The following is a 25,454-nucleotide window of genomic DNA, read 5'->3' as shown; positions in this document are numbered from 1 at the left end:
TCCTGACACACACCAGACGGAGCAAATGAAATATTGACAAACCACAGAGCAAGAGGAATCCGGATAGGTTCCACTTATCGATATTCACCAGGGCATAATGTGATGAAGTTGAAAGCGTATACTGTACCTTTAAGCGAGGGTGAATTCTGTTCTGAACTGAGAGCTTACAAGCACCTGTGGTATGAGAGGATGGCAGACCCAGAAACAGTATATTGCTATAGAGCTGGAGTCGGGAAATAAGCAGTTAAGAGAAAGGGGGGTCCCAGAGTTGTGAATAGTGATGTAAAATGTTCACTTTCAGAGTTTAAAAAAAAATTGATGTTTTTATTTAAACAGTGGAATTTGGTAGATCTGACACTCATATTTTAACAGTTTACGAGGCGAATTGAGCATTTCTTTATGTTTCATTTAAGTTACCAGATGAGCTTCACGTAAAGCCCTAACCATCCCTGTGTGTGTATCTGTGTGTCTCTGTGTGGGGCACGTCTGGCAGTCTCTGTGGTGCTTAAAGTGATGCAATGCCACCCTCTGCTGGCCTCCACACGCCACTGCACAGGCATTGGCAGAGGGTGAAAACCAACAGGGATTCATTCACAGAGGGGGAGGGAGAGGGCAGCTGCTCACAGCACCATCCAAACTGATGTCTTATCCATGTACTGATCTAAATGTCCTTTAAACATTGTAACTGTCCCTGCTTTCACCACTTCCTCTGGAAGTTCATTCCACACACAAGCCAGATTCTATCTCAAATAATTACCTCTCATGACTTATGCAAATCTTTTTCCTCACACCTTAAAATATCCCTCAGTTTTGAATCCCCACCTTGAGGGAAAGGACATCAGCCCTTCAGCTTCTTTGTACCCCTCATGATTTTATAAACCTCTGTAAAGCTACCCCTTAATCTCATACTCTGCAGTGAAAAACGTCCCGGCCTACCAGCGTCTACTTATAGCTCACTCCCTCCATTCCCAGAAATATCCAGGTTAATCTGTTCTCAACCCTCTCCAGCTTAATTATATCAAGGTCAATAATATCAAAGTGAATAGTCGGGGTGTTTTCGAAGGGTACAGGGAGACCAAAGCTAGAGGACATAGGTTTAAGGTGAGAGGGGAAACATTTAAAAGTGACCTAAGGGGCAGCTTTCTCACCTCGAGGGAGGTGTGCCTATGGAACGAGCGGGCAGGATGACCAGCCTGGACACAGTATTCCAGAAGAGGTCTTACCAACAACCACAACATGACGTCCCAATTCCGATACTCAAAGGTTTGACCAATGAAGACAAGTGTGTTAAACACCTCCTTAACCACACTATCTATATGAGATGCAAATTTTAAAGAATTATACCTGACGGCCTAGGTCTCTGTCCTACAACACTGCCAGAGGCCCTGCTTTTAATTGTATAGATCCTGCTCTTGTTTGATTTACCAAATCCAATACTTCGCATTAATCCAGACTAAACTCCATCTGACACCCCTCCGTCCAGTGTGTGATATTATTGCCCCCTGACCCTCCCCCTTCAGTTTTAAAATGCCCATCCCCCTCTCCAGGAGGCCTGCAAACTCCGGCCTTGATTTTCACAAAGACCCCGAACTTGGGTTGCCTTGTGTGGATAGGGGGAGGTGGGACAGATTGAAGACACAGTCAGTGAGGAGGAGAGGCTGGAGAGTAATAACCGGCCAGGTATCATTTCATTGTTTTAGGAAGCGGGCAGTCGCACGTTAGAGTTGGTTAAGAGTGATCGGTGTTTTGGGACCAGAAATTAAGCTCTTCCTTCGTCTCTGGTGTTCAGTAATAAATATCTATTTGAGACCCTTCATTGGGCAGAGTGTGTCTGCAAGATTACTTTCCCTAATATTGCAGACTACAGATAATAGCGATTAAAGATGGCCATAGTTAATTTCGATGGCACAGCACATACACTCAATATCCTACAGTTGAGACAAATATCTTGCATTTGTTTAACAATACAAAGTGTTTTGTCTAATTCAGTAATGGTAACCTGATTGTAATACATCCACACCGAGCTGAAAGTGGGCTCTAAAATATGACCCAAAATCTGGGTATGGTAGTGTGCTGGGTAGTGTCCCTGCCTCTGAGACAGATCTCTGGATTTGATTCCAATTCCTGAACTTGTGTGGTAGTGCTCCAAGCTCTGGACTAGAAGGTCTGGATTCAAGTCCTGCCTGTTGCAGAGGTATGTCACAGCATGTCAGAACAGGCTGATGAACAAACACACAGGAGAATAATGTGACAGCTTTATGGGTATTGCTCAGTGAGTCTAGTGTCCCTACCTCCGGGCACAAAGGTCTAGGTGCAAATCCCACAGAAGTGTCTCATAATACATCTGAACAAACTGATTAAAATGGATTTAGAATTGTGACTTGATGGAGAAGGAAGAGGTGTCAGTATTGCATTTCAGAATTTAGGCCCAGGATAACTGAAAGTACGGTTATTCGTGTTGATTGGAGTCACATTTCGCAGCAGTAAAGGTTTATAAAATCGGAACGGTCCTGGACAGGGTGAGTAGTCAGGGGTTTTCCTCAGGTTAGGGGCGTCCAATACGAGAGGGCATTGTTTGAAAGTGAGAGGGGAAAGGTTTTGATGAGGCCTAAAGGGCACCTTTTCACACAGAGGGTGGTGTGTGTATGGAATGAGCTGCCAGAGGATGTGGTGGAGGCTGGTACAAATACAGCATATGGGTACTGAGAGACCTGGCGAGCTTTTCCAGCAATTTCTGTATTTGTTTAAAAAATGCGTTCATTTTAACACAGGTATTCTGAATAAATTAAACATTTTATTTTTTTTAATGACGCAGGGACATGTAAACATATTTCAAATTGACCGAGACCATTTTCTGCTAAGGGTATGGCTCTGTGTATGACAGCAGCAATGGTGCACCGACATGGAACAGGGAATGTGATGGGGACATAGTTTGGACAATGTACAAGGAGACCTCACATGGTACAGTTTGGGAAAGGATGACATTCCTGTGTGATTCAGCTCAGAGAGGGAGAAAATACAATCTGCCTGAGAAGAATCGGCCTCTTGCACTCTCACTCCTTCATTGTTCCTCATCACAGCAATGTGTGCGAGCTAAAAAAAAAAAACTCTAAAGTCATCGTTACCATTCTTATTTTAATGGAATACCTGCAGTGTGGAAACAGGCCTTTCGGGCCAACAAGTCCATATCCACCTTCCCAATCCATTTCGCTATATTTACCTCTGACGAATGTACGTAACCTAGATATCCCTGAACACTACAGATAATTTAGCATGACCAATCTACCGAACCTACACAGTTTGAGCTATGATAGGAAACTGGATCACCCATTAGAAGCTCACACAGATAAGGGGAGAATGTGCAAACTCCACATAGACAGTCAACCAAGGCTGGAATCAAACCCAATTCCCTGGTGCTGTGAGGCAGCAGTGCTAACCACCGTGCTACCCTTTGGGTGATCACTGACGAGAATTCACTGGAATCTCCTCATTGTCTAAAGCAAAGGGAATTCAGCCAAATCCAACTCTCCCAGGATGTTGGTGAGGCCACTTTAAGAATACTGTGTACAACTCGGTTGTCTGCAGAAAAGATTTATACAGATGACCCAGGACTGGAGGTTTGAGCTTCGGGGAGAGGTTGATTAGGTTGAGGTGTTTCCCCCTGGAGTGTAAGAGGCTGAGGGGTGACATTATAGAGGTGTATAAAATCATCAGGTGCATGGATATTCTGAATAGCCACGTTCTGATCCCAGTATAGGGGAGTCCAGAACAAGAGAGCATAGGTTGAAGGCGAGAGGGCGAATGATTTAGAAAGGACCTGAAGATAAATGTTTCACACAGAGAGTGTTGCGTGTACAGAAATTGCTGTCAGAGGAAGTGGTCACTTTGGGTTCAACCACAGGAGGAATATTGGCCAAATGCTGGCAAATGGGACTAAATCAGATTTGATATCTGACCGGAGTGAACAGATGGACTAACGGGTCTGTTTCCGTTCTGCAGGACTCTCTGCAGGATTCTATAAGAAGAATGACGAAAAATTCTTAAAGGACCTTTCAAGTGGGAAATCTCTTCACTAGAAGTTTTTATTGTGCCTCGATGTTGACATGGACTGAAAACTGCGTTAGTTAAATATTTGACAGGGAAGTGAGTCACAGATAATGGGACACAGACAGGAAAGTGGGGCTAAGACCACAACCTGATCAGCCACAATATTACTGCCTGGTGGAGAAGGCTCAAAGTATGTAATGCCCCACTCCTGCTCCTCAGTCCCATGTTTCTGTGTTCCATTCAGCCCCTCATACCTGCTAGACAGGTACAGTTGGAGGCTACTTACTCCTATACCCTGGTGCACAGAAACAGAGGAGACCATTCAGCCCTTCAAGACAGTCCCACACGCTTTGAGGTGATTTGGGAAATGTAATTGGAAAACCCAGGCTGGGTATGAAAGAGGCCCCTCATCTCGCTTTACAAAATTTCCCCTCTCTGCAACTTGTGCTTCATTTGTTGGTCATGTTGTAGACCCAAATTCACTGAGAATATAGACAACTTACCTCACCCACAGATGACTCACAAAATCCTCTGGTCTCCCTGGCTGCAATATTCAGTAATTGCACATTCATGAAAATAACACCCACTAACTTTCCAATAACAGAATGTGCGTACATTAGAAACAGGGGGAGGTCGTTCACTCCCCAAGCCTGCCTTGTCCTTCCCTAAGATCGTGGCTGATATGCTCTTGGTCTCAAATCCCCTTTCATTCCCAATTCTTCATAGCCCTCAATTCTCTGACAGGTCAATATCCATCGACCTTGTCTTGAAATACTTTCAGTCATCTAGCTCCCTGAACAGTGTTGAGAACAGAAATCCTGACATGCAATACCACCTGTTTGAAGAAAGCACTCGCTGCTCCTATCATGGCTTCTTGATATGAACTAAAGAGGCTGACACAAGGGTTCAGACAAAAATGACTGGCCCCGATATCAAGGCAGTGGTTAACTTCTGAAGCATCAAGGAACTTAACAAAACTGGACTTAATGGGAACCAGAGTAAACTCTCCAGTGTTTGGGGTCAAACATGGCACAAAGGAAGATGTTCATCATCTCAGTCATGTGGTCAGCTCTGTGCGAGATCCTCAGGGTAGCTTCCTCTTCACAAACATCTTCAGCTTCTTCATCAATGTCTCCCCGCCACTACCCTCCCCACCATAAGATCAGAATGTGGGGATGGTCACTGAAGATTCCACAATGTTCAGAGGTTTGTTCCGGTAAAGTGTCTGTAACATTCATGTAACAGCACTGCCTGACACTGCACATTGCCACAGTAAAACAAGAGTTCATTCAGCAGCTCACTCTGGTTTCACAGGAATATGAGGAAGTCATTCAGACCATTGACAGTATTGGAGAAGAACAGGGACAGCCCATTCAGTGCCTCCAGCATATAACTCAGGAAGAGAAGGACTCCAGTGTGATGGACCACGCCAGAGCCCCTCAAAAATATTTGAGGGCGGCAACCTAGACTCTAATATTTTCATATTTTAAATGAAATGTAAACTGTCTGTTCCAGATGCAATGTTACTGGTCAAACTACTCGTTGTGAAGCAAAACACCATTTATTTAAACACGGAAGATAAAATGAAACCAAGGAAAGGGAAATTTAGAATAACTTAATTCTATTGGCCAAGTTAACAGAATAATAGATCGTGGAGCTAATACTAATGAACTGTTCCAATACAGGAAAATCACATAACCACAGCCCTTGGCAAAAAGGAATATTCAGACACAGAATGTCACAAATATATCTCCAATCCAGGAATTAAAAATAGCAGCATGAGAAAATTAAGAGAGTGTAGCAGCCAGGAGACATCCACTGAAGCTTCCAACTCTATGGAGACCCCAATAGTTTCTGTTATTACTGAGAAAGCAAAACCCAGAGATCCTAATCTGTGAGAGCTGGCCACACCCATTCAGTCTTTATTAAAATAAACACAAGGCTTCCCTAGCTGTTTATTCAAGTGGTCTTAACTAGCCAGCTTGGTAACGATCATTCAATCTCTCTCTTAAAAGAAACCAGGACAAAATAACCTCTTAAAGCTGCAACATCATCACACTTGTCAGCACATCGAGCTGTCAAACAGGAACCAGGGGTAACCCAATCAGCCTCTTGGCCCTGTCCAAACAGACGATGAAGAAGCCATTCAATCCCTTGAGTCACTTACACAGGAACAGCAGGAGGCCATTCCCACCTCAATGCACTTACACGGGGACAGAATGAGATAATTGATGCTGATCCTGATGAATGGCTTATGCCCAAAACGTCGACTCTCTTGCTGTGCTTTTCCAGCAAACCACTGTCTACTCTGATCTCCAGCACCCACAGTCCTCACTATCTCCTAATGATGCTCTAATATGATGACCAAGTGGAGCAGAGGCTGCACAGACAGATTGCTCCACGTTGTTCCTCGTGGCGCCGTCGCTCATGATACACACTTAACGTGGTGTTCTAGTGGTGAGGAGGGAAGCCATATGTCTTGTGTGAAGTCTCAAAAAGCATCTTTCATCTCCGAGAAGACAGCCTGGTGTTTCTATGTAGGGCGGATGCTGGTGTGAATGGCTACCTGTTTCAGATGGAATGTATTGTGGCTGCTGTTAGGGATTGTGAGCAACATGGCGTTCAGTACGGGTTCACACACCGACTGCACAATAACGTGGGGAGAGTTAATTAAGACATATAAACTATTAGGAAAGTCACGTTAGACTGATTAATAGACTCTCTAAGTTCAAATAATGATGGTATTACTCATGTTGATCTTGTCTAGTGCACGTCCTGTTCAGTGTAATCTGAACGCCTTATTCTGTCCAAGCCTATTTCCACCCTATGATCTGCCAGTTCATCCTTACTATGACCTGCCTCCACTGCTCATAAATAAAGTGTTTCCCTGTACTGAGGTACACGTGACAATAAATCAAAACAATCAATTCTAGGTAAAGTATGGAATTTCTCACCCTATCAATGTCTCTTTTGGAAATAAGTGATCGCTGCCACTCCTCGCGTTTCAGCATCACCATTTCTTCGTCTCTCACAGCTCTACTGATTAAACACTCAGCTTCTTCACTCTATCCTCATGTTACCATCACCCGTATCTGTGGTAAGGAGATAATTCCTTACAAAGGAGATCAAATCTGTACAGAGTGCCCCAAATGAACTCTCAGCAAGGCTTTACAACAACAGGAAGATGGCTTTACTTATGTACTCGAATCATCTTACAATGAAGGACAGGATACCATTGACTGCACCCATTACTTACACAGGGTTTGATTCGGAGCAGTCAGCATAGACTTGTGAGTGGGAGATCATGCTTCCCAAATTTGTTAGAGTTCTTTGATGAAGTGACCAAGAAAGTTGACGAAGGCAGAGCATCAGCCATAGTCTCTATGGATTTCAGTAAGACCTTTGATAAGTTTCCACATGGTAGGCTGTTCAGGAAGGTTACATCACATGGAATGCTGGGGGAACTGGCCAAATGGAAACACAGTTGGCTTGTTGATAGGAAGCAGAGGGTTTCGTGGAAGGATGCTTGTCAGGCTGGAGGCTGGGTCCATTGCTGTTTGTTATCTATGATTTGGTTGAGAATGTACAAGATATGATTAGTAAGTTTGCAGATGACATTAAAGTGAGTGGGAGCATGTTCAGTGAGGAAGTTTATCAGAAATTGCAGCAGGACCGTAATCAGGTGGGGAAGTGGGCCGAAAAACTGCAAATGGAATTGAATATAGAAGTGTGAGGTCTTGCATTATGGAAAATCAAATCAAGGTAGGAGTTTCACGGTGAATGAGAGGGCCTAAAGGGGTGTAGTGGGCAGAGAGACCTTGGTGTTCAGGTGCACTGTTCTCTCAGAGTGGAGTCACATGTAGAGAGGGCAATGAAGAAGGCTGTTGGCACACTGGCCTTCATCAGGCAGGATATTGAGTATAGAGTTGGGAATTTATGTTGCAGTTACACAGGACTTTAGTAAGGCCGCACTTGGAGTATTGTGTTCAGTTTTGTCAGCTTTGTTATCAGGAGGATGTTATTAAACTAGAAATAGTGCAGATGAAATTCACAAAGACGTTGCCAGGACCCGATGGTCTGAGTTATAGGGAGATGTTGGACGAGCTAGGACATTTTCCTTAGCGTGTAGGGTGTCCTAATAGAGCTATATAAGATCACGAGGGAGATGAATAGGGTCAATGCTCTCAGTCTTCTTCCAAGGTGTAGAGAATCGAGGACTGGATGGGATCAGTTTAAGGTTAAAGTGGAAGGAATAAAAGGGAACCTGGGGAGTCACTTCTTTACCCAGAGATGGTACGTGGTTGAGCTGCCAGCAGATGGGGCTGAGGGGGTACATTAACAATATTTCAAAAGCATTTGGATAAATATGTGGATAGGAAAGGACTGGAAGGATATGGGCCAACTGCAGGGAAATGGGGTGAGCGTGGGTGGACATTTACAAAGTAGAGTTGAACCCCTATGTTAATTAAAGCCAAACACCCAGAAAAGCTCGTAATCTTTTAAAATATGAGCAACACAGATCTCCTACATTCCACTATTTAAACAAAAAATAACAAGTTAGTTTCTTATCTTTAATAGTGAATACTAAACAACAACTATTCTCAAATACACGCCCCTCTTTTCTTAGCAACTTAATATCTGACTCCAACTCTGTAAAAATATGCTGTTCCAACAACCCACATATTAAACATTACAATCTCAAGACCACACAGAATCCATCTTCCCCGCTGTGTTCACTCTTCCAGCTGCTGATCTCCCTGGGTCATGTTTTTTTTTATATATTGCAAGTAGCTTTTAAATGGACATGTATATTTGATAGAAAGTGTTTGAGATGGCCAGTTAACACTCCTGCTCTACAGCAGTTACACTGCTGTTGGATGGCAGTGGCTCTCCCTCTAGTGTTCAAAATGCTGGGTTTATATACACCCCATGATACAATAATTCTCATAATTTGATTGCTTTCCAGGTGCCCAAACAATAATATTCAAATTCCGTTGGCTTCTGGTATCCTGAGCATTAGTTAAACTCTTTGGTTTTATTTGAATTGTTGTCAAAACAGAAACCAAAACTCAGGTATCCATTTCCCAGGTAATGGTGACATGTGGAACAGAGTGACCTTCAGCTGGCATCTGTGGCTGTACTTTCTATTCAGCAAAACCCGTTCTGTCTGAAAGTGACCGGACATGCTTTCGGCTTCATAATACCTCCCCACTTCAGAAAATAAAAACATGAACCAGCAGAATGAAAAAATGGTTTCATTTCTTTTCCGCTAATTCTTAATCCCATTATTATGAATTCCAGAAGTATTAATCTCAGCCATACCATACATATTAATTCTGCACACATATATAACACTGCAATAAGTCAAATCTTATCTAAACTTTTTCCTTTAAATCTAGGATAACCCATCTGCGATAACATTTTAGGACCCACTGCATGTACGTTTTGTCAGGTTAAAGTCGGTAACATAAGAGTCCAATGAAATAGTCTCATAATCTGTTCTTTAAATATTAAAAAAAAGCGAGAGGGTTGTCGTTGTCCACAACCATCTCTGACAATTTGTTTGTCATATAAACATCAAAGTATTGAGGTAAAAACAATGACTGCAGATGCTGGAAACCAGATTCTGTATCAGTGGTGCTGGAAGAGCACAGCAATTCAGGCAGCATCCAAGGACAGGCAAAATCCTCGGACTGCCTGAATTGCTGTGCTCTTCCAGCACCACTAATCCAAACATCAAAATATTGTCAGTCCCGTGCGAAACTTAATCATTCTTTTACAATAAGGGAGATTTTGTATTTTTTTTCTGGTGGATATTGTTTTTTCCGACAAGTAGCTAATTGGCCATTCAATTCCAACATCATCTTGCTGTATCAATACTTCTCCGACACCTATACCCCTAGCATCAAATACAATTTTCAAATTTTTCAAAATATTTGGTGCAGCTAAAACTAGTGCGATGATTAATCCGGCTTTAAAATTCTCAAATGCCTCTTGGCATTGTTCTGTCCACCACAATTCTGTGTTCTTCTTTAATAAATCCATCAGGGGTGCCAATACGTTGCTGAAGTTTGCAACAAACTTCGATAGAATCCACTCAGTTCCAAAAATCGAAGCACCTCGTTCTTCGAGGATGGTCGTGGAAATTCCTCAAAGCCGTTCGTCTTTGTGTTCCGTGGAGCCAACCTTCCATGTCCAATGTAATGTCCCAAGAACATCACCTCTGCCTTCGCCAATTCTGTTTTCTTTAAGTTTATTACCAAGTTTGCTTCTTGCAATCATTCAACATGCTCTGCCAACTGTAACATGTGAGCTTTCAATCACTTGCTAAAGATCACTACATCATACAGATAAACTGCACAATTTATTCAGCTGGCCACAACTCTGTTCCTCAGTCTTCAATGTATCTGGAGCATTATTCATTCACATGACATTCTCTAGCATTTTTTTTGTCATATCCAGTACCTTGACCAGATAGTTTAACTGACTCAACATTTTTTTAATTGGAAAGGGGCCACTAAACCTGGCTTTGAAGGGATTTCCTACCACTGCTGGCAATACTAATATGTCATCCCACGGGAAATCGTCAAAGTTTCAGCGTTTTTATCTGTCACCTGCTTCATTCCATGCTGTGCCCTCTTCAGGTGTTGTTTAGCTAACTCACCTACTCCATCTAATTTCTCCCTTACCTCAGATACATCATCCAAGTGTGAGATCTCCGACTTCGGTCTGTCAATTTAAATTTAATTAATTTCAAAGGACCTATCACTTCATCTATGAATATTAACTCAAAGGATGTAAAGTGAGCAGATTTATTTGGGGCATCTCCAATGGCAAACAATATAATGAGACGCCTTTATTCCAATCATTTGGGTAATTCTGACAGTACGCTGTTAATATTGTCTTCAGCTTCTGATGCCAACTTTCCAAGGCCCCCTGCGATTCGGGATGCGATGCACTTGATTTAAACTGCTGCGTGCAGAAGCTATCCATGACGTCCGTAAACAGCTGAGCGGGAAAATGAGACCCTTGGTCTGTCTGAATCACACTGCGTAGCTCACAGTGAGTAAAGGTACCAACAACTACTCTACCTCCCTTTTTGCCTTAACACCCCATAATGGAATTATCCATGGAAATCTGGTAGACACATCCATTATGATCAGCAAATATTGGTTTCCACTTTTACTTTAGAAAGGGGAGCTCCACAATTAATCATAAGCCGCGTGAAAGGTTCTACGAATACAGGAATTGGCAAGAAAGGTGCTGGGTTTTATTACTACCTGTTACTTACCTACCTCTTTCAGTCTCTCTCTTTATCTTCTAACTCCAATTGTCCCACTTGCAATTTAAGTTTGTTTCCAACTCGACTGCAGTTGCCTGCTTCTCTGATACACCAAAGTGCTTGACCAACTCCATTATGGTGATAGCTTTCCTTTTGTCCCTGGTGGAACCCAATTCTAATCTACATGTTAATTCTAAAAGGATGCCCTTCCTTTGTCTTTCTAAACTTTGTCGGCAAACTTGTGAATCATCTTCAAATCTCAGAACCTCTTTAGTAATGTTAAAAGCCATTTCTTTTAATTTAACCAACCACAAGGAAGCAAAATTAAATGAATTTTGTCACCTGTTTTATTTGAAGATCTAGGTCACTAACTGCCAAGTGATGGAATCTGCTGGGACCTTTTGTATCCCAAATCTGTTCAAATCCCATACGACAAGCCCTCAAACCGTTATGATGTCGATGTCTAACCCCTCTGTTAATTAAAACCACACACCCAGAAAAGCTCACCTCGCCTCGTAATCTGTTAAAAGATGAATGACAGAGAAGTCCCAAATTCACTATTAAGAGAAAAATAACAATTTTTAAGTATGTAAGTGAGCTCGCTGAGCTTGAAGGTTTGTTTTCAGATGTTTCGTCACCATGACTAGGTAACATCATCAGGAAGATGCTCTGGTGATGCACTGTTGGTATGTCCTGTCTTTCTATTTATAGGTCTTGGTTTCTTAAGGCGCATGATGTTATTTCCAGTTTTTTTCAAGGTAGATAGGATCTAAATTGATATGTTTATTGATGTACGTCTGGCTAGAATGTCATGCCTCTCAGAAGTTTCGTGCGTGGCTTTGTCCTAGGAAGTGTGTGTTGTCACAGTCAATGTGGTGTCCTTCTTTATGATAGTGGGTCATGTCTTTTGATGGCCAGTTGGTGTTCATATGTCCTACTAGCACGACAACAGGACAGTTTGAAATGGAGGAAAAATGATTTTATATACACTGTTTAATCAGTGTGTGTTCAGATAAATAAAATTTTTCATATCTGTACAACACATTCTGAATGAACAACGGAGACACAGTTAACGAAAAATGATGCACATGATGTACAAAATTTATAAAGCATTAAAACATTATTTGATCCTCATCTGAAGTGATACCTTCCCTTTCTCTCAACTTTCCCCCTTTTCTGATATTCCCAACTCTAGTCTCATTCTTATCAGGATGTGTGTTATAAATTCTTGCTTCTCATGTCCCAACTTATTTTAGTTAATCCCCTTTCTTCCGGGAATTCAATATATTAGCCTGCTGGGTTCTTTCCAAAGTTAGTGTCTGTCATATTATTGGAAAGAAAAGTTCTGGCATCAGACCCAGCATTTGAACATATTGTATGTGCACTGTACAAAGGACCACAGCACACAGGAATTGCCAAACATTGAGGGACAAGGCAGCCATGAGTGATAAGGCCTCAGACCAAAAGAGAAAACATACAATGTGGTGAAGTTGATTGGGAATCCAGAGAATTCAATGGCTCTGAAACTACATAAGGCTGGCATCATTGACACTACAGGGTCCAAGGAAGTTCCTGTGGAGTGAAGAGTGAGGCTTTTGCTCAGGAGTCTTTGACAAGGAGGTTGAGTGAAATGATTGCGCCACAGTTGAAGAGGATGAAGACATGACTGCCCAGATGGGTCAGTGCGCTAAGTGCTTGATGTGGGAGGTCAACGACTCTGGTCTGTATGGCTCGTTTAAGTGTGGAAAGTGTGTGCACGTTCAGCTACTGACCGAGCATGTTTCAGCGCTGATGAAAGAACTCGAGGACCTTAGGCTCATCCGAGAGAACGATACCTTTCTGGGCAAGACCTTCAGTGAGGTTATTACACCGACCATACCAGAAGAGAGCAGAAGAGAGCAGACGATGTGGAAGGCAGAGAGGAGACAGGTGCAAGAGACTCCGGGGAAAGTACCTGTCAGGAACAAGTTGAATCTTTTGGAAACAGGAGAGACAGATGACACTGCCAGTCCACCAGGCGCCCAGGTCTGTCAATCAAAAGTTGGCGTGGAGACAGAGCGGTAGAGTCGGACATCGCACAGAGCCGTGGTAATAGGGGACTCCACAGTGAGAGGAACTGACGGGGTTTTGTGGCAGCAGGCGGGACTTAAGGATGGTGTGTTGCCTTCCTGGTGCCAGGGTTAAAGACATCACAGACAGAGTGCAGGAAATCCTCAAGGACGAAGGTGGAGAGCCAAACGTGTTGGCACAAATGATGTCGGGAAGAAGAGGAGGAACATACTACAGCGGGACTTCGGAGAACTAGGAAGAAGGCTGAAAAGCAGGATGTCCAGGGTGGTTATCTCCGAATTGTTTCCAGTTCCTCAGTCTGATGAGGCCAGAAACAGGGAGATAATGGACTTGAACGTGTGGCTGGGGAACTGGTGCAGGAAGCAAGGATTTAAATTCTTGGATCACTGGGGTATGTTTTGTGGTAAGCATAAATTATACAAGAGAGACGGTTTGCACCTTAATAGGTTGGAGACCAGCATTCTGGCAGGCAGGTTTGCTACTGCAACACAGCTGCGTTTAAACTAAGTCGGGGGGGGGGGGGGGGGATGGTGGAGGGGACAACCTGGATGTTTAAGAAGGCAATTGAAGGGAAAGTTAGAACAAGGGAAGTCAAGAAAGACAACTGTATCAATGAAGCAGAAAACGCAAAAAGGGATCATACTGTAAGGTTGCGTAAAATAGGAGTTGATGAGAAGAGTGAGGGCAGTAACAAATTAAAAAGATACTTTAAATATGAATGCACGAAGTATGATAAAAAAGATGGATGAGCTTGAGGCTCTTTTGAAAATTGGCAGATACCATATTCTAGTGATAACTGAGACGTGGCTTCAAGTGGACAGTGCTTGCAAAATGAATATTCAAGGCTACACGTGCTATCGTAAGGACAGACTGACGGGCAGAGGGGGTGGGATGGCCCTGTTGGTAAGAGGTGATATTCAGTCCCTTGTGCGGGGGGAACCTAGAGTCAGGAGACGTAGAGTCAGTGTGGATAGAGCTGAGAAATTCTAAGCGTACAAAGACCCTCTTGGGAGTTATCTACAGGCCCCCAAACAGTAGTCTGGATGTCGGATATAAGTGAAATCAGGAGCTGAAATTGGCCTGTCACAAAGATATTACTACAGTTGTTATTGGGGATTTCAACATGCAGGTAGACCGGGAGAATCAGGATTGTATTGGACCCCAAGAAAGAGACTTTGTGGAGTGCCTCAGAGATGGATTCTTAGAACAGCTGGTGCTGGAGCCGACCAGGGAGAAGGCAATGCTGGATCTGGTATTGTGCAACGAACTAGAATTGATCAGGAACTTCGAAGTGAAGGAGCCATTGGGAAGTAGTGACCATAATCCAATAAGTTTCAATCTGCAATTTGAGAGGGAGAGAGTACAATCGGAAGTGATAATATTTCTGTTGAATAAAGGGAATAATGGAGCTATGAGGGAGGAGCTGACCAAAGTTCAATGGTGCAATACCTTAGCAGGGATGACAGTGGAGGAACAATGGCAGATACTTCAGTGTATAATGCAGAAGATGCAGGATCAATTCATTCCAAAAACGAAGAAAGATCCGAGGAGGAGTCATGGGTGGCCGTGGCTGACGAGGGAAGTTCAGAAACATATAAAGTTAAAACAGAAAAAGTATAATTCAGCAAAGATAAGTGGGAAAACTGAGGACTCGGAAGCTTTTAAAGAACAAAAGAGGATTACTAAGAAGGAAATATGCGGAGAAAAAAAAATGAGGTACGAAGTTAACTGGCCAAAAATATAAATGGGGATAGTGAAAGCTTTTTTAGGTATGTGAAAGGCAAAAAACAAAATGGTTAAGACTAAAATTTGGCCATTGAAGACAGAAACAGGGGAATATATTACGGGGAACAAAGAAATGGCAGAAGAATTGATTGGTACTTCGGATCTGTGTTCACTGGGCAAGACACAAACAATCCCTAAGGTAACAGTGGCTAAAGGACCTGAACTGAAGGGAATTTATATTTGCCAGGAATTGGTGTTGGAAAGACTGTTAGATCTGAAGGTTGATATGTCCCCGGGGCCTGATGGTCGAGAACCCGGGTACTGAAGGAGGTGGCTCGAGAAATCGTGGATGCATTGGTAATTGTTTTCCAGAGTTCGATAGATTAGGGATCAGTTCCTGCGGATTTAAGGGTGACTAATGTTGGACCACTTTTTAAGAAAGGTGGGAGAGAGAAAGCAGGAAATTATAAACCAGTCAGTCTGACATCAGTGGTGGGAAAGATGCTGGAGTCGATTATAAAGGATGAAATTACGACACATCTGGATAGTAGTAACAGGATAGGTCAGAGTCAGCATGGATTTATGAAGGGGAATCATGCTTGACTAATCTTCTGGATTTTTTGAGGATGTAACTCTGAAGATGGACATGGGAGATCCAGTAGATGTAGTGTATCTGGACTTTCAGAAAGCTTTTGATGAAGTCCCACATAGGAGGTTAGTGAGCAAAATTAGGGCGCATGGTATTGGGGGCAAAGTACTAACTTGGACTGAAAGTTCGTTGGCTGACAGGAAACAAAGAGTAGTGATAAACAGCTCTATTTTGGAATGGCAGGCAGTGACCAGTGGGTATCGCAGGGATCAGTGCTGGGACCGCAGCTTTTTACAATACATATTAATAATATAGAAGATGGTATTAGTAATAACATTAGCAAATTTGCTGATGATACTAAGCTGGGTGGCAGGGTGAAATGTGAGGAGGATGTTAGGAGATTACAGGGTGACCTGAACAGTTTAGTTGAGTGGGCAGATGCATGGCAGATGCAGTTTAATTTGGATAAATGTATGGTTATCCACTTTGGTGGCAAGAACAGGACGGCAGATTACCTACCAAAATGGAATCAACTTAGGTAAAGGGGCAGTACAAAGAGACCTGGGTGTTCTTGTACACCAATCAATGAAGGTAAGCATGCAGGTACAGCAGGTAGTGAAGAAGGCTAATACAATGCTGGCCTTCATAACAAAAGGTATTGAGTATAAAAGCAAAGAGGTTCTTCTGCAGCTGTACAGGGCCCTGGTGAGACCACACCTGGAGTATTGTGTGCAGTTCTGGTCTCCAAATTTGAGGAAATACATTCTGGCTATTGAGGGAGTGCAGCGTAGGTTTACAAGGTCAATTCCTGGAATGCAGGACTACCTTACGCTGAAAGACTGGAGCGACTGGGCTTGTATACTCTTGAGTTTAGAAGACTGAGAGGGAATCTGATTGAGACATGTAAGATTATTAAAGGATTGGACACTCTGGAGGCAGGACACAGCTTAAAAATATGTGGTAGACCATTTAGGACAGAGATGAGGAGAAACTTCTTCACCCAGAGAGTGGTGGCTGTGTGAAATGCTCTGCCCCAGAGGGCAGTGGCGGCCCAGTCTCCAGATTCATTTAAGAAAGAGTTGGATAGAGTTCTTAGGGATAGTGGAATCAAGGGTTATGGAAATAAGGCAGGAACAGGATACTGATTAAGGATGATCAGCCATGATCATATTGAATGGTGGTGCAGGCTCGAAGGGCAGAATGGCCTACTCCTGCACCTGTGGTCTATTGTCTACAGAGATGTTAATCATGGTCAGGGAGAGAAACAGAGGAAACACATTCACTTTAAACACAGAAGATGGCATTTCTCAAGGAAAAAGATTCAGCTGAATTAAACATTTGAATTAAACTTTTAAATTAAGATCAGTTAAATGTTTTTGTGGAAAGTGTCAGATTGGAAGCAAGACCCGGGGAGACAGACCCTCAGCAGGATGAGAATTTGAAAATGGAAGTATTTCCACATCAGAAACCAGGTTAGGTCACTGAGTTCAAGGCTGATAGGTGAATGTGTCTCTGAGAATTGGGGAACAGGCAGCAGAATTGCATTGCAGATATTGCAGCTCGAAACTGCGTATTTATATAGTGCTGTAGACTACAGCAGCAGGAGAAGCAGAACAGCATTCAACCACAACCTGTAACCTTTTGCCAGGATGACACCTCAGTCTGTCATTACCATCAACACCATCTATGGCTCAGTGACGAGTGTGGGTGAACATGGCAGAGTCAGAATCACATGAACCTTAACCTGATGCTAACTCATTAAAGCTACGGGACTTGACCAACAGATCTGATCGAAGCCCTGCAGTTCTGCCACAGTCAGTCATAAATGGTGATGGACGATTAAACAAATGACTGGAGGAGAGGGCTCCACAAACATCCCCATCCTAAATAATAGAACAGACCTGCACATCAGTGTAAAAGAGAAGGATGTTTTATCTGCACCATCCGCTGCCATAAGTGTTGAGTCGATGATACACCTCACTCTCATCATGATGCCCACAAAATCACAGATGCCAGTCTTCAACCAATTTGATTCGCTGCATGTGACATGAAGAAACAGCTGAACACAGTAGATACGACACAGACAATGGGACCTGAATCCATTCCTGCAATAGGACTGAAGACTTGTGCTGCACAACAAGCCGTGTCCCTGGGGAAGCTGGTTCATTCCAGCTCCAAACCTGACATCTCCCTGGCAATGTGGAAAATTATTCAGCTGTGACCTGTCCACTAAGACGGGAAATATTACAAACTGACTAATTACTACCCCCTCAGTCCCATCATAACAGCCAAATTGGTGAGAGTTCTTTTTGACAGAGTGTCAAGCAGCACAGAAGTAACCCATTCAGTATGGTTTCCGATAGATCCCCATGTGGATATGGTGCTGTGGAAATGTCACTGGATTATTAATCCAGACCAGGCTAATACTCTCGCAGCGGGTGGAAGTTAAAAGCAATTAATAAAATATCGAGATCTAAAATCTGGTGTCAGTAACAGTGACCTTGAAGCCAATATGGATTGTAAACAGAATTTCCTTCTCCAATGTACTTTTAGGAAGTGAATCTCCCGTGATTTTCTGGGCTGACCTAAAACTGACTCCAAAGACCCTGACATGTGATAAACATTTCAATGGTCTCTGAAACGGCCAATCAAGGCACTCATTTGTATCAAACTACTCCGAGGTCTGAAAGGATGAAACCGGACAGAATACCCGGCCTCGGCATCAGTGTCGGAAAAGGGAATGGGAACACAGTCCTGTCGACCCTGCAGTGACCTCCTTCCTAACATCTGAGAGCTTGTGACAACATTTACCGAGCTTTCCCACAGACTGCACAGAAACATTGGGAAAGGAGTAGATCATACAACACTTTGAACCTCCCCATTCTAGTTCATGAAAAAAATCTCCGCAATGCACTTGCCCCACACGATACACATATCCGTTAATGTGAGTAACCTTGGGAAGCTATAAAATAGGCGGTGCAGTATTACGTTTGGTCCATCGAGTTTGCTACCCAACTCAATATAATGATGGTTGGCCTTTCATTTCCACACCGTACTCCTGCTCTCCCACCATCCCTTTACTGTCTCTAAATCATTATTGATAATCATTGTCTTGGTTTCCAGTGCGAGCGAATTCCTCATGTTCACCAGTTAGTGAGTACAGGCATTTATTCTCATCTCAATGCAGAGTGACCTGCCTGTACCAGCCAGGGGAATTATCATCCCTGCTTCCAATCTGTCTCACCCTGTCAGCATTTTGTACATTTCACTGTTTTCTCCACTCATTTTCCTAAACCCCATGGAATACTGGCTCAGTCACCACAAACTCTGCTCCCACAACAAGCTCGCCATCCCAGATATCAGTCTGGTCATCCTTCACTGCTCTCTGTCAATGTCAGGTTTGTCCTTTATTAGGTATGGAGATGAGAACTGTCCACAATACTGCACAATGTTTGAGATGATGTCTCACCAAGGCCCTGTACAGCTACAGTAAGACACCATTTCTCCTGGACTCACATCCCCCTGAAATGAAGGTCAGCACACCATTTATCTTCTTTCCTGCTTTCTTTCCTGCAATATTGCTTTCAGTGACTGGTGTACAAGGAGATCCAGATCCTTTTCAATGTTATAGCTCCCCACTTGCTGGTTGTATATACTGGGCAATGCCATGCCCAGTATGAACTTCTGGTTGCAGGACTCACTGCGCTGCAGGGGCCTCAGAGGTTTATGCAGAAGGAAACAACAAAAAGGAGCATACGTCCCTTTGTAAATCAACATGTTTCAACCAATCCTTTTCAAATGGTAGGCTGCCAATGTATCGTTTCCACCAAAGGGCACACCATCACCTCTATCCACATTGTTCTCCATCTGTCACGGATTTACCCATTCACTCCACGGCACGGTGGCACAGTGGTTAGCACTGCTGCCTCACAGCGCCAGAGACCCGGGTTCAATTCCCGACTCAGGCGACTGACTGTGTGGAGTTTGCACGTTCTCCCCGTGTCTGCGTGGGTTTCTCCGGGTGCTCCGGTTTCCTCCCACAGTCCAAAGATGTGCGGGTCAGGTGAATTGGCCATGCTAAATTGCCCATAGTGTTAGGTTAAAGGGGTAAATGTAGGGGTATGGGTGGGTTGCGCTTCGGCGGGTCGGTGTGGACTTGTTGGGCCGAAGGGCCTGTTTCCACACTGTAAGTAATCTAATCTAATCCACTTGTCTTAGTCTTCTCGGTGCTTTTTTACATCCTCCTCACCCACTCACAATCCCATATCAGTGCTGTCAGCAGGCTGGGATATATTGTATCTGATTCCATCAACCCAATGTTTAATGGGTATTGTGAACAGCTGGGCCCCAAGCACCGATCCCTGCGACACCTCAGCAACCTTCCTCTGTTAATTTCTATTTATTTATTTCGTGAATTTGGGTGTCACTGGCGGGGCCAGCATTTATCACCTGACCCTAGATGCCCTTGAGAAGGTGGTGGTGAGCTGCCTTGTTGAACGCTGCAGTCCACCTGCTGCTGTTGACCTCCAATGCCATTAGGGAGGGAATTCCGGGAATCTGACCCAGCGGCTATGAAGGAGCGGTGATGGATTTCCAAGTCAGGGTGGTGAATGGCTTGGAGGGAACCTAAAGATGATAGTACTTCCATACATCTGCAGCCCTTGTCCTGCTAGATGGACGTGATCGTGTGTTGGGAAGATGGTCTCTGAGGATCTTTGATGAATCATTTCACTGCAGCATATAGATAGTAAAACACTGCTGCTGCTGAGCGTTGATGGTGGAGCATTGTGGATATAGGGACAATCAAACTGGTTGCTTTGTCCTGGATGGTATAAAGCTTCTTGAGTGTTGTTGGGGCTGCACTCATCAAGGCAAATTGGGAGTCTTCTATCACACTTCTGACTTATGCATTGTAGATGAAGGACAGCCTTTTGGAAATCAGGATGTGAGTTACTCGCCACAGTCTTCCTAGCTCCTGACTTGTTCTTGTAGTTATTGTGTTTATGTGGTGAGACCAGTGAGTTTCTGAGCAATGATTACCCACCAGGACTTTGATTCTGGGGGATTCAGTGATAGTAACACCATTGAATGCCAAGGGGCAGGTTAGATTGTATTTTATTGGTGATGGTCACGGTCTGGCATTTGTATGGCCTGAATATTACTTGCCATTTGTCAGCCTGAATACTGTCCAGATCTTGTCGCAATTGAACATGGACTGCTTCAGTATCTGAGGAGTCACAAATGGTGCAGAACATTGTACAATCATTGGCGAACATCCCCACTTCTGACCTTAAAATGGAAGACAGGTCATTGATGGAGCAGCCCTGAAGAAGTTTTCGGCCACTGCTCGAGGGACTCCTGCAGACTTGGAGCTGAGTTGACTGACCTTTATCAAGCATGACCATCTTCCTACGTGTCAGATACGATTCTAACCAGCGGGGAGTTTGCTTCTGATACCCATTGATTCCAGTTTTGTTAACGCCCCTTGATATTACACTTGGTAGAAGGCAGCCTTGACTTAAAGGGCTGTCACTCTCACCCCACCTCCGTAATTAAGCTCTTCTGTCCATGTTTGAACCACGGTAATGAGGTCAGGAGCTGAGTGGCCCTGGTGGAGCCCAAACTGGTCGTCATTGAGCAGGTTATTGTGGAGCAGGTGCTGCTTAAAAGCACTGAGATCTTCCACCACTTTACTGATGATCGAGAATAGACTGATGAAGTGGTAATTGGCCGGATTGGATTTGTTTTGCTTTTTATATACAGGAGATACTTTGGTAATTTTCTACATAATCGGGGAAAGCCATTGTTGTAACTATTGAAACAGTTTGGCTAGGGGAGTGGCAAGTTATGGAGCACAAGTATTCAGTACTATTGCCAGAATGTTGTCAGATTATGGAAACTATGGAGTATCCAGTATCTCCAATCATTTCTGGATATCGCGTGGACTGAATCAAATTGGCTGATGACTGGTAACTGAATCGGTGTGGACAACTGGAGGATCATCCACTCAGCATTTCTGACTGAAGATTGTTGCGAATGCATCAGCCTTATCTTATACACTGAAGTGCTGGGCTCTTTCATCATGGAGGAAGGGGTTATTTGTGGAATCTTTTCCTCCAGTGTATTGTTTAATTGTCCCCAATGTTTCTCGACTAGATGTGGGAGGACTGCAGAGCTTAGATCTGAACCGTTGCTTGTGGGATCACTTAGCTCTGTCTATCACTTCCTGCTTATGCTGTTTGGCGCACAAGTAGTCCTGTTTGGTGGCTTCACCAGGCCGACACCTCATTGTCAGGTATGCCTGGTGTTGCTCCTGCCATCCTGCACACTCCATTGAACCAATGTTGATCCTCTGGATTGATGGTAATTGTTGCGAGGGGGATATGCCAGGCCATGAGGTTATGCGGGAGTACAATTCCACTGCTATTGATGACCCACAGCACCTTATGGACACCCAGATTTGAGCTGCTAGATCTGTTCGAGGTCTGTCCTATTAAGCACCGTGATAGGACCTGCCAAATTGGTGGAGGTTATTCTTAATATGCAGGTGTGACTTTATCTCCACAATGACTATGCGGTGGTCACTCTTACCGATACAGTCATGGACAGATACTTCTGCAACTGGCAGATTAGTAAGGCTGTGGTCAAGTATGTATTTTCCTCTTGTTGGTTCCTTCACCACCTGCCGCCAGTTATGTCCTTTAGGACCCGGCCAGCTCGATCAGTAATGCTGTAGCTGAGACACTGTTGGTGGTGAACATTGAAATCCCCCACCCAGAGTACATCCTGCGTACGTGCTACCCGCAGTGCTTCCTCCAAGTATTGGTCAGCATGGAGGAGTACTGAGTCATCAGTTGAGAGAGGCTGGTGCATGGGAATCAGCAGGAGGTTTCCTTTCCCATGTGCAAACTAATGCCATGAGACTTCATGGGAAACGGAGTAACTGTTGAGGACTCCAAGAGCAATTCCCTTCCAACTGTATCCCACTGTGCCGCCACTTCTGCTGTGTCCGTCCTGCTGATGAGACAGGAGATATCTGGGGAAGGTAATGGGGAGTCTCGGACATAGTCATACTCACCGAATCATACCTTTCGGAAAATGTCAGGCTATTACTTGTCGAGTCTGTTTATTTTGATTCACTGTTTCCTGCCAGCTGACCCATTCTAGAAACATGTCCATATATTAGCCCCAATCCACTCAGATTTGATTTTGCAAATTGGGCTTGGAGCTTTACCAACATTTTTCTAAAAATCAAAATGTTTTACATCCATTGCTTCTCTTTCATTTGTCTCCCAGTTTGTTTCTCAAATATAATTCTCACTTCATAAATCTATGTTGGTGTTGTCTATGACCATTACTTTTAGCCACAATAATTTCTGCTAAGCCATTTACTTACGATGTTCTATGTTCTATGTACTCTACCATTTTCCTACACCAGACTTGGTTTTCCTTGTATTGTTAGAAAGTTTTGTGAAGACAGAACTGAAGTAGTGGCTTCATAGTTCTGCCATTTCCCTGTTTCCCATTCTCCATTCTCTGGTTTCAAACTGTAAGGAAACTGCACTTGTTTTCTCATATTTCTCACATTGACATAATTTAACAGGCTAATACAGTTCACTCTGATAACCCTTATGAATACAACTCTTCAGCAATCCATCAATTCCTGCCTTAAACTGCTCAATAATTGACCTTCCACACCATATACTCACAGGGGCATAGACTCTGTGCCAACAGAAATGCAGCAGGATCTATACTAGTCCCACTTTCCTACAGCAGGCCCATAGCCTGGAATGTTATGACACTTTCAAATGCTCGTCCAAGTACTTTTTAACGATCATTCCCCTCTCAGGAAGTAATCCCCGAACCCCAGACCTCGAGGTGAAAAAATGTTTAAATCATCTCTGAACCTCAAACTCTACACTTTAGATTACATTACAGTGTGGAAACAGGCCCTTCGGCCCAACAAGTCCACACTGCCCCGCCGAAGCGCAACCCACCTATACCCCTAACCTAACACTACGGGCAATTTAGCATGGCCAATTCACCTGACCTGCACATCTTTAGACTGTGGGAGGAAACCCACGCAGCCAGAATGTGCAAACTCCACACAGTCAGTCACCTGAGGCGGGAATTGAACCCGGGTCTCTGGCGCTGTGAGGCAACAGTGCTAACCACTGTGCCACCGTGTCGCCCACACTTTAAAAATGTGCTCCTTTGTACTTGACCCTCTCACTAAAAGGAACAGCTGCTGCCTATCCACCCTGTCCGTGTCGCTTATAAACTTATCCTTCTGAATCACTGACTCCTCAGCTTTTGCTGCTCCAGAGTAAACAATCCGAGCTTATCCAGCCTCTCTCCATAGCTGATATGATCCATTCCAGGGAACATCCTGGTGAATCACCTTTGCACCCTCTCCAGTACAATCACATCCTTCCTGGAATGTGGTTCCCGGAGCTACATACAGTACTCCATTTTTGCCGAACCAAAGCCCTGTATTGCTCTTGTAATCTACACCTTGATTAGGAAACGCTACACCCAAGGTCCAATTCTTAACTAGTCCATTAACCTGTCCAGAAGAAAGTGAGGAATACAGATGCTGGAGATCAGAGCTAAAAAAATGTGTTGCTGGAAAAGCGCAGCAGGTCAGGCAGCATCAAAGGAGCAGGAGAATCAACGTTTCGGGCATAAGCCTTCTTCAGGAATCTGCCCAAAACATCGATTTTCCTGTTTCTTTGATGCTGCCTGACCTGCTGCGCTTTTCCAGCAACATATTTTTAAGCATTAACCTGTCCAGTCACATTCAGGGATGTGTGGAGAAGCACATTCTGAGGTTCCCAGTGTGCTGCCATTCATTGAGTCCTCCCCTGCCTGGTTCCATCTCCCAAAGTGCATCACCTCATATTTATCAGGATTACATTCCATCTGCCATTGATGCGCCCATCTGACCATTCCATCTGCATCTTCCTGTAACTTAAGGCCTTCCCCGTCACTGCTAACCACTCAACCAATCTTTATGTCAAACATACACTTACTTATCACACTTCCCCACTCTCCACCTAGCACCCCTCCACATTCAGATCAATATTTTGTTATGAATAACACAAACAATAAGGGACACAACACTGATCTCTGTGGTACACCAGGGGACACTGGTTTCCAGTCACACAAACAGCCTTCTCCCACCACCCTCTGTCGCCTGCTACTAAGACAATTTCCGTTGTAACTTGCCAAGTTATCCATCATATTGTGAGATTTTACTTTATCTTTCAGTTTCCCAGGTGGAAATTTGTCAAAGGCCTTCCTACAAAACTAAATAATCTACCTCCTCAAACTAATTCAATCAAATCCATTGGATGTGACTTCCTCCTGATAAAGTCATGATGATTATCCCTGATCAAACCTTGCAACTCTGATTGGAGTTCGATTTTCTCCTTACATATTTTATCCAGTAGTTTCCTTAACAGTGATCTAATACTCGCTCGTCTATAGTTCCCTGGTCTATGTCTCCCACCCTTACTGTGAAGTGGAATTGTATTATCAGTTGTCTAGTTCTCTGGTACCTCCCCTATGGTCAGAATCTAATTAAAATATTCAGTCAGTGTCTTTCCTCCTTTGACCCCAACAACTGTAATACAACTCATTCAGACATGGAGATTGGTCCAAATCTGGACAGAACAAAGCCTCAAATTCCTGCTCGTATTTTACATCAATCTGTTCAAGAGCTTCCTCGTCCATCTTCTT

The sequence above is a fragment of the Chiloscyllium plagiosum genome, unplaced genomic scaffold, assembly GCF_037043375.1.
Source record: "Chiloscyllium plagiosum isolate Xiang-an unplaced genomic scaffold, Cpla_swu_hap1 HiC_scaffold_45, whole genome shotgun sequence".
Classification (NCBI taxonomy): Eukaryota; Metazoa; Chordata; class Chondrichthyes; order Orectolobiformes; family Hemiscylliidae; genus Chiloscyllium; species Chiloscyllium plagiosum.
The sequence above is the reverse complement of the archived record's forward strand: the minus strand, read 5'-3'. Positions refer to the sequence as shown.